The 8550-nt window shown below is 40.6% G+C and overlaps 1 pseudogene; it reads right to left on the bottom strand.

Annotated features, from left to right (window-relative positions):
• Nucleotides 1-859: 859 nt before the first annotated feature.
• On the bottom strand, nt 860-1867 carry LOC116564515 (annotated as a pseudogene).
• Nucleotides 1868-8550: the final 6683 nt, after the last annotated feature.

The raw sequence follows: 8550 nt of genomic DNA, 5'->3' as shown, positions 1-8550 counted from the left end.
CCTTCCTCCCTCCCTTCCTTCCTTCCTTCCTTCCTTCCTTCCTTCCTTCCTTCCTTCCTTCCTTCCTTCTTTTTGACAGAGTTTTACCATGTTCCGCAGGCTGGTCTCGAACTATGGAGCTAAAGCGATCCACCCGCCTCAGCCTCCCAAAGAGCTAGGATTACCGACATGAGTCACCACACCTGGCACTGTTTTCATTCTTTCTAATGATACGTTAGAAATCATATACATTGCTTTGATCTCTAAAATTTCATCTATCTAAATATTTATTGAGTACTTACTCATTTATAAGCTCCTCAAGGGCCTGTCCATATTTTTATATCCCTTTCATAAGCAGTGAACTGTATCAGGCACATACTGGGAGCTAAAATGAATACTTAATCAAGTAATTGTTTTACGGCAGCGTTTCCCAAAGTATATGCCATGGTCCACTGAAGGTTGTTAGGATCCATGTGGTGGGCACTAAATGAATAAATTGAAAATACAATCCCTTCTATTCCAGAGTTCCTTGATTTTCACTGTTACATACTATAGCCCACTTACTAGTAGATAGGTGAGTTTACTAAAGGTTCTAAAATTAGAGGTAAAGATTTGGCTGAGTTGTTGAGTATTCCACTGAAATAGTTTATTCGCATGCAATACTTGTCAACATGACAAAACTCTCACTGTGTGTGCATATACACAGACTTTTCATTACATTTGGGAAGCGTCTTTGTTATCAAAGCTTCACAGGTTTTTGCCTTGAGTTGCTCATGCTTTTCAATTCGTATTATCTTTGATCTAACTAATATTTCCAAAAGTTTCCTTTTGAGGTTATTGAGGTCTTTATTTTAACTGGAAAGTGGAATAGGATGGAACATATGATTACATGATTTTTGCCTTGTGTAAGTTGTCCCTAATCAAAATTTTAAAGAGCTACAGCTTTTGGCAGGATAATTTTGGGGGCCCATGAGGGCATGTAGAGAGGGACATGTAACCCCAATTTATGGGGAAGCTTTTAAGAGAAAAGTTATATCTAAGTTGAGATGCAAAGAATGAAAAGCAAGCTGACTTACAATGTGACATGTAGAGTACAAGTTTAGAAAAAAAAATCAATGTTTTTGTATTTTTTTTTTCAGGAGTTGGTATGTTTTATTAGGGAAAGTTTTTTAACAAAATGTGGCTTTTATTTACAGAATTTAATGCCTGTGGGGACTGTTCAACCCAGGAAGGATAACCGTTAAGCCTGCTAATGTATTTTCTTATTTTCAGTCTACATACAAATATTTTGTTTGCTGCTCATTCATAAAAACCCCAATATCGTAAATGACAAATAAATCCTCCCATCCCTTAATTAAATATACAAACAGCTTGAAAAACACAATTTAAATCGGCTTAATCTTGAAGTGTAATACAATGAAACTGAAAACTAAACATTTAAAGTCTTATACCAAATAGTAAAATAGTCGAAGACCTTCAGGATCCTTTGATTGATTTACATCAATAAGAGAACTTATTTTTGATGTGTAAAAGATATGTGCTCATCTCCCATTACAATTTTGAGCTCTTATTGGTCAACCCTATCGGGGGAAGCTACAAAGCATCACCTTCTTTTGTAATTTCACTGTCATCAATAATTCTCTTCAGTTGTTCCATTACACTCTTGTGCACATAAGCCTCTTTTCTGATTATTACATTGTTTTGGTAATTGCTGTTGTTGGCACATCTAAGCTTTCTGTCCATCCCAAACCCGAACTCCAGAAACTCGTGCCCAAACTTGCCTTTGTGCTCCGTGTAGTAGTGCAGGTAGAAATCGCTAGTCATCATTTTTGTTCCCGATAAGCCCCAGATCAAGATTATATTTTAAATATATTTAAAAGTTTTAAATTTGATTTGCCATGTTGTCTTGTAAGCTATATTTCTATTTTTTCCCTTATAAGAGCTTTGGGATCTTTAAATGGATGATCTTTATCACTGACATAATTGTAAATGCTTTTGAGTTCCACACCCCATTTCCAGCTAAAGCAAAATGGCGCCATTGATTGTACTTGCCAGAAAATTAATTTTAAGATTTGCCATGACATGTTTCTCCCTGTGGGAACGTGCCCTTGTGTGGGAACAGTGCTATCTTGTCTGTAACAATGAGGAAAAGATTGAGATATATTCTGTACATTGAATATATACTGTACATTGAACACTTACTATGTACAACGCAGTGTTCTGTGTGCTGGAGACAAAGCAGTCCCTAAGTACAAAGCAACGCATTTGCCCTCGTAGTACTTACAGTCTATTGGGGACAACAGACAAAAATAAGTTACCATATAAAATGCCAGGTAGGAATGAGTGTTATAAAAAAAGGAGAGAGAGAGTGATGGGGCTGGAGGAGGCTATTTTAGATACAGTGGTTGGAACAGCCCGTATAATGAGGTGACAACTGAACAGAGACTTGAATGAGGTGGAGGAGTGAGCCATGTAGCTCTCTGGGGAAAGAGTATTCCAGGTCAAGGGAACAGGAAGTACAAAGGTCCTGGGGTGAGAATATGTTTTATTTTATTTTAAAATTTTCTTTCACAAGGAGGCAAATACATCTTTTCTTTTTTTTTTCTTTTGAGAGGCAATCTTGCTCAGCCACCCAAGCTGGAGTGCAGTGGTGCAATCTCAGCTCAATGCAACCTCCGCCTCCTGGGTTCAAGCAATTCTCCTGCCTCAACCTCCTGAGTAGCTGGGATTACAGGCTTCTGCCACCATGCCCAGCTGATTTTTGTATTTTTAGTAGAGACAGGGTTTCACCATATTGGCTAGGTGGGTTTTGAACTCCTGAACTCAGGTGATCCACCCATCTTGGCCTCCCAAAGTACTGGGATTACAGGTATGAGCCACTGCCCCCATCCAAATACATCATATTTTAAATTGACTGCCTGCAGAATAAGTAGAAAGTAACATACTGGTATGGAGAGTAATATGTAAACTTGGCATTTAAGGAGGAGAGAAAAAGATAAACGAGTAATTTTTCAACTTTCAGCTGTCAGGCAGCTTCAAAATTGTACTTTATAAAAATAAGAGTTCTGGCCAGGTGTGGTGGCTCATGCTTGTAATCCCAGCACTTTGGGAGGCTGAAGTGGGTGGATCATGAGGTCAGGAGTTCAAGACCAGCCTGGCCAACACGGCAAAACTCCATCTCTACTAAATATACAAAAATTAGCTGGGCATGGTGGCACACCTGTAATCCCAGCTACTTGGGAGGCTGAGGCAGGAGAGTCGCTTGAACCTGGGAACTGGAGGTTGCTGTGAGCTGACACCACACTACTGCACTCCAGCCTGGGCAACAGAGCCAGGCTCCTTCTCAAAAAAAAAAAAAAAAAGGAACAGTTCTGTCAAAGGATAGATCATTGGCTCATAGGCCCCAGAGCATTTTTATTTCTCTTTCTCGTATCTATATATGTCAGAATGGTTTTCTGTCTTCGCCTTCCTCTGCTTGTTTGGACAGGTGTCAGAAAATAGGATAGGCATTTTTCCTATAATCACAGCTTTTCTCCTTATGTTATATGCACATATGCTTAATCCTGTTCAAGTCTTTGGTCTAGCTGGTGTTTATATTTTTTAAAAAATAGGCAGAATTGAGTGATTAGTGAAGCTGATTCTACTTACTTTGAAATATCACATGAGGCAGTGATCTATGCCTAAACGCTGGTTTCCAAAACAAAATATTTCTATGGATTTTTCTTTCTATTACCCTTAGCCCACTGGTCCCTTGCATCTGTGAGCAGGGTGATCATCATGAGGCTCTGATTAATGTACCATCAGGATAAGTAGCTCCTCCATGTAAGAGTTGAAGCAAGTTAATGATGGGAATAAATAAACCATAGTACAGCAGGTATCAATACTGACCACTGTTGCTCATCAGAGAACGTGTCTGCCCAACAAAGAAAGCACTTCAGCTGACCCCCTGATGTTTTCTCATCCGTGGGGCCAACAATGTAGTCAGTTTTAAGACAAAAGATCACACAGGGGCTTTCTTAGAGCTATAGGAAAAGAGAACCTATCTTCTGCTTGGAGATGCTGAGAGGGTAAGAAGTAATTTAAGAGCCAACAGGCATCATCTTGTTATCATAAAGAGAAATGCTAACTAAAAATGGTGCCAACCCAAGAAAAGCAGAGCTGGGACATTGTTTGAAAACCTGGAGCCACCCATACCTGAAGCGAGGATACCACTCTCTGTGTCAGTTTTATGAGATGATTAATTCTGAGCAGAATGTAAATGTTTTCTGCATTTTTGTCTTCGATTAAGAAAATGAGTTGGATTACTGTATGATATGGTTTGGATTTGTGTCCCTGCCCAAATCTCATGTTGAAATGTAATTCCCAGTGCTGGAGGCAGGGCTTGCTGGAAGGTGATTGCATCATGGGGGTGGTTTCTCATGGTTTAACACCATCCCGCTTCGTGTTGTCATCCTAATAGTGCGTTTTCATGAGATTTGGTTATTTAAACATGTCTGACATACCTCCATCTCCCTCTCTCTCTCTCTCCTCTCTCTCCTCTCCCTATCTCTCTCTTTCACACATACACACACTCACTCCTTCCATGTAAGATGTCTGCTCCTGCTTTGCCTTCCACCATGAATTAAAGCTCCCTCAGGTCTCCCCAGAAGCAGATGCATCCATGCTCCCTGTACAGCCTGAGGAGACATGAGCCAATTAAAACTCTTTTCTTTATAAATTACCCAGTCTCAGAAATTTCTTTATAGAAATGTGAGGACAGACTAATACACTGTGACCTGCAAGTCAAAGGTAATTTTCATCTGACTCCTTGCTGGTACCTCCCAGCAGGATACTAGAGCATCCAATAGACAGGAGAAGAGGTGATTAGACTTGTATTCCTCAATTGCCATGAGGAAAAATTTCAATGCTGGACATACGATGGAATCATCCAACATATGTGAATCGGTTAGGGTAGTTTTGTGAGTTATGAAACCTAAGCCTTTATTCTTTTTGCTCTGCTATAAATTGAATAGAATAAAAATCCACCACAACCACATGCAATCTGAGCCTTGCCCTTCAAAAATTTTAGCCAATCAAAGCCTACATTGAAAAGATATCTTCTGCCGGGCATGGTGGCTCACACCTGTAATCCCAGCACTTTGGGAGGCCAAGGCATGCAGATCACTTGAGATCAGGAGTTCGAGACCAGCCTGGCCAACATGGTGAAACCCCATCTCTACTAAAAATACAAAAATTAGCTGGGTGTGGAGGTGCCCAGTAGCCAGGGCCCAGTAGCTGGGATTGCAGCTACGTGGTGGCCCAGTACCTATAATCCCAGCTACTTGTGAGGCTGAGGCAATGGAACCCGGGAGGCAGAGGTTGCAGTGAGCTGAGCTCATGCCACTGCACTCCAGCCTGGGAGACAGAGTGAGACTCTGTCTCAAAAATAAAAGAAAATATATCTTCTAGAAAAAAATGCATAGATTGGACTCCACTAAAATTGAAGACTTCTGTGCATCAAAAGGCATTGTCAACAGAGTAGGAAGGCCATCCGCAGAATAGGAAAAAATATTTGCAAATTATGTATATTACAGGAGATTAATACCCTAAATATATAAAGAACTCTTACACCTCAACTACAACAAAACAAATAACCTAATTTAAAAATGGGCAAAAGAACTAAACAAACATTTCTCCAAAGAAGATATGCAAATGGCCAATAAGCACATTTAAACATGCTCAACATCACTAATGACTGGGAAATGCAAATCAAAGCGATTAGGAAATACCACTTTACACCCATTATGATGACTATTATTATTTTTTTAAAGGTCAGATATGGTAGCTCACACCTATAATCTCAGCACTCTGGGAGGCAGAGGCAGGTGGCTCACTTGAGCCCAGAGGTTCTGGGCAACATAGTAAGACCCTGTCTCTAGAAAAAAACATTTGTAATTAGCTAAGTGTGGCGGTGCACACTTGTAGTCCCAGCTACTTGGGAGGCTGAGGTGGGAAAATTGCTTGAGCCCAGAAGGCTGAGGCTGCAGTAAGCAACAATTGTGCCACTGCACTTCAGCCTGGGTAACAGAGTAAGACCCTGTCTTCAAATACAATAAAATAAAATAGAAACAGTAAATATGTGTTAGTGATAGAGACAGGTGGCAGCCAAAGGTCTCCTGTTGAAACTCCACACTTAAACCTAAAGCAGCCTGAAGGTTGAAAAACCGGACCACTGGTCCCAGATGAGGCCTGCCATTTCCCAACTGATTCTTTCTGAATAATGCCCACCTGCACACTGGGGGGACGGTGTGGAGCCTCAGGAAGTTCATGGCGTTTGCCACGAGGAGGAGCGTGGCCTCTCCTGGTGCTGTGTGGTGACCTGGGATTCAATCTGTGAGGCAGTAAATCTTCTAGCAGGACTCTTTCTCTTTGCTAAGAGTTATTTTGCCTTTTTCCTTTTTGCCCAATAAACTCTGTTTTCCTCACCCTTCTACGTGCCCGCAAGCCTAATCTTTCCTGGTCATGTGACGAGAGCCTGGTTTTAGCTGAACTAAGGAGAAAGTTCCGCATCATTAGTGAGGATGGTGAGAAATTGGAACCTTTGTACATTGCTGTGGGTATGCTGCAGCTGCTATGGAAAATAGTATGGTGTGTTCTCAAAAACTAAAAAATATGATCCAGCAATCTCACATCTGGGTATATACCCAAAGGAGTTGAAAATGAGGGCTAGAACAGATATTTGCACAGCCGTGTTCAGAATACTATTCATATTAGCCAAGGGGTGGAACCATGCCAAGTGTCCATTGACAGACGAATGGATAAGTGAAATGTGGGATGTACACATAATATGGAATATTACTCGGTCTTAAAAAAGGAAGGAAATTCTGATACATGCTATAACATGCATGAACCTTGATGACATTGTGCTAAGTGAAATAAGGCAGTCACAAAAGAACAAATACCATACAATTCCACTCATGTGAGGTACTTACAATAGGCAAAGTCACAGAAGCGGAAAGTAGAATGGTGGTTGTCAGGGGCTGGGGAAAAGGAAAATGGGACATTTTGTTTAATAGATAATGGGGTTTCTTTTCAGAATGTTGACAAATTTCTGAAGATAGATAGTGATGATGGTTGTACAACAACAGTGTGAATGTACATAATGCCGCTGAATGGTTAAAAGGTAAATTTTAGGCAATATATGTTTTATCACAATAAAAATAAAATATATCTTCCAGAGGAATTGTGCTTCATTTAACAAGAAGAAGATACTCCCAATCTTAATCAGTTGATGTTAGACAGGAAAATGGGAAGGGAAGGTGATTGGCTATGATATTTCCGATTCATCAGCCAAACTAGGGTTTTTACATTCAACTAAATATGATAATTAGGTCATTTGCAAGAATGGACCCTGATTGCATGAGCTTTCATCTTTCAACGATAATAACAGAAGGAGGAAAAACAGACACTGGTTATATCTAATGCCCCTTACCTTTATTGCATCTTCAGTAGTTGTAGCAAGAAAGAAAAGCTTGTCTTTATTTTTAACACAGCAATAGCTCTGCCAGTCTTGTTTGGTTTAACTGTCTAGATTCTTCACTTCCCTCTAATGTTCTTCATGTAGTCAATATGAATTTACTCAAGTTTGGGTAGACGTAATGGTCAGTGGTTTTGTGCAGGTTGTTCTGTTTGTTCTCGATAGGTTCATTGTCAGCCCTTCTCTGTTTTATCCTCCGCTTCAGGAGGAGATTATTATGGGCTGCATCACCTGGGCTCCATCATTCTCTGGCTTCCAGCACAGTTTGGCCATCGAGAGGTAGCAACAGGAGATTTTTTAATTTTTTTTTTTTTTTTTTTAAAGACGGGGTTTTACCATGTTGGTGAGACCTGGTGATCCACCCGCCTCGAGCAACAGGAGATGAAGCAAGAAGGAGGAGAGTGGTCTAAGCATTCTCTGGATGCTCCCTGCCTCACCATGGTTTTGGCGTGGCTGGAATCCTCTCTCTCCCACTACTGCATCTGTAGGGCAGCTCCCCTCCCTTGACTATAGATCTCACTTCACCTTGGAAACACATTTCTCTTCCTTGTCCATTCAAGCTTAGGGGAGGTAACAGCCCCAATTGTTGCTAGTCCCTAGGTATTGCTTGATGCCTATTGGTTTCCTTAACCATGCCCAGATCCTTGACACAGTACTTTCATTTCATGCTCCTCAATTAACCCTTTGAGCGTGTCATTCAGTTCTTTCCAAGACGTTGACTAACACAGACGTTCGTATGCCACCAACACTGATTCTTCTCATGGCCCTACTTCCCTAATAAATGCTGATACGCCGAGAGAGAGGAGTTTAAAAGCTCAGGTTGTCATTGATGTCTTGATGTCCACATCTCCTAAATTCACTGACTATATGTAAAGCATTTATCACCATGCCTGGCCCACAGCAAGGGTTCAATAAGAATTATTGTTGTTGTATCATCATGTTCGTAACCAGAGAATGGCAACCATTGTCTTTTTTTATTCACTGAAGAGATGAACTTCATTTAACTGCTGATATTTTATTTCATTGTTATTGGGGGCTTAATACATGCCAGGCCA

Source organism: Sapajus apella, unplaced genomic scaffold (assembly GCF_009761245.1).
Source record: "Sapajus apella isolate SASKATOON/1434 unplaced genomic scaffold, GSC_monkey_1.0 scaffold2, whole genome shotgun sequence".
Taxonomy (NCBI): Eukaryota; Metazoa; Chordata; class Mammalia; order Primates; family Cebidae; genus Sapajus; species Sapajus apella.
This window is presented reverse-complemented; position numbering and strand designations above follow the sequence as displayed.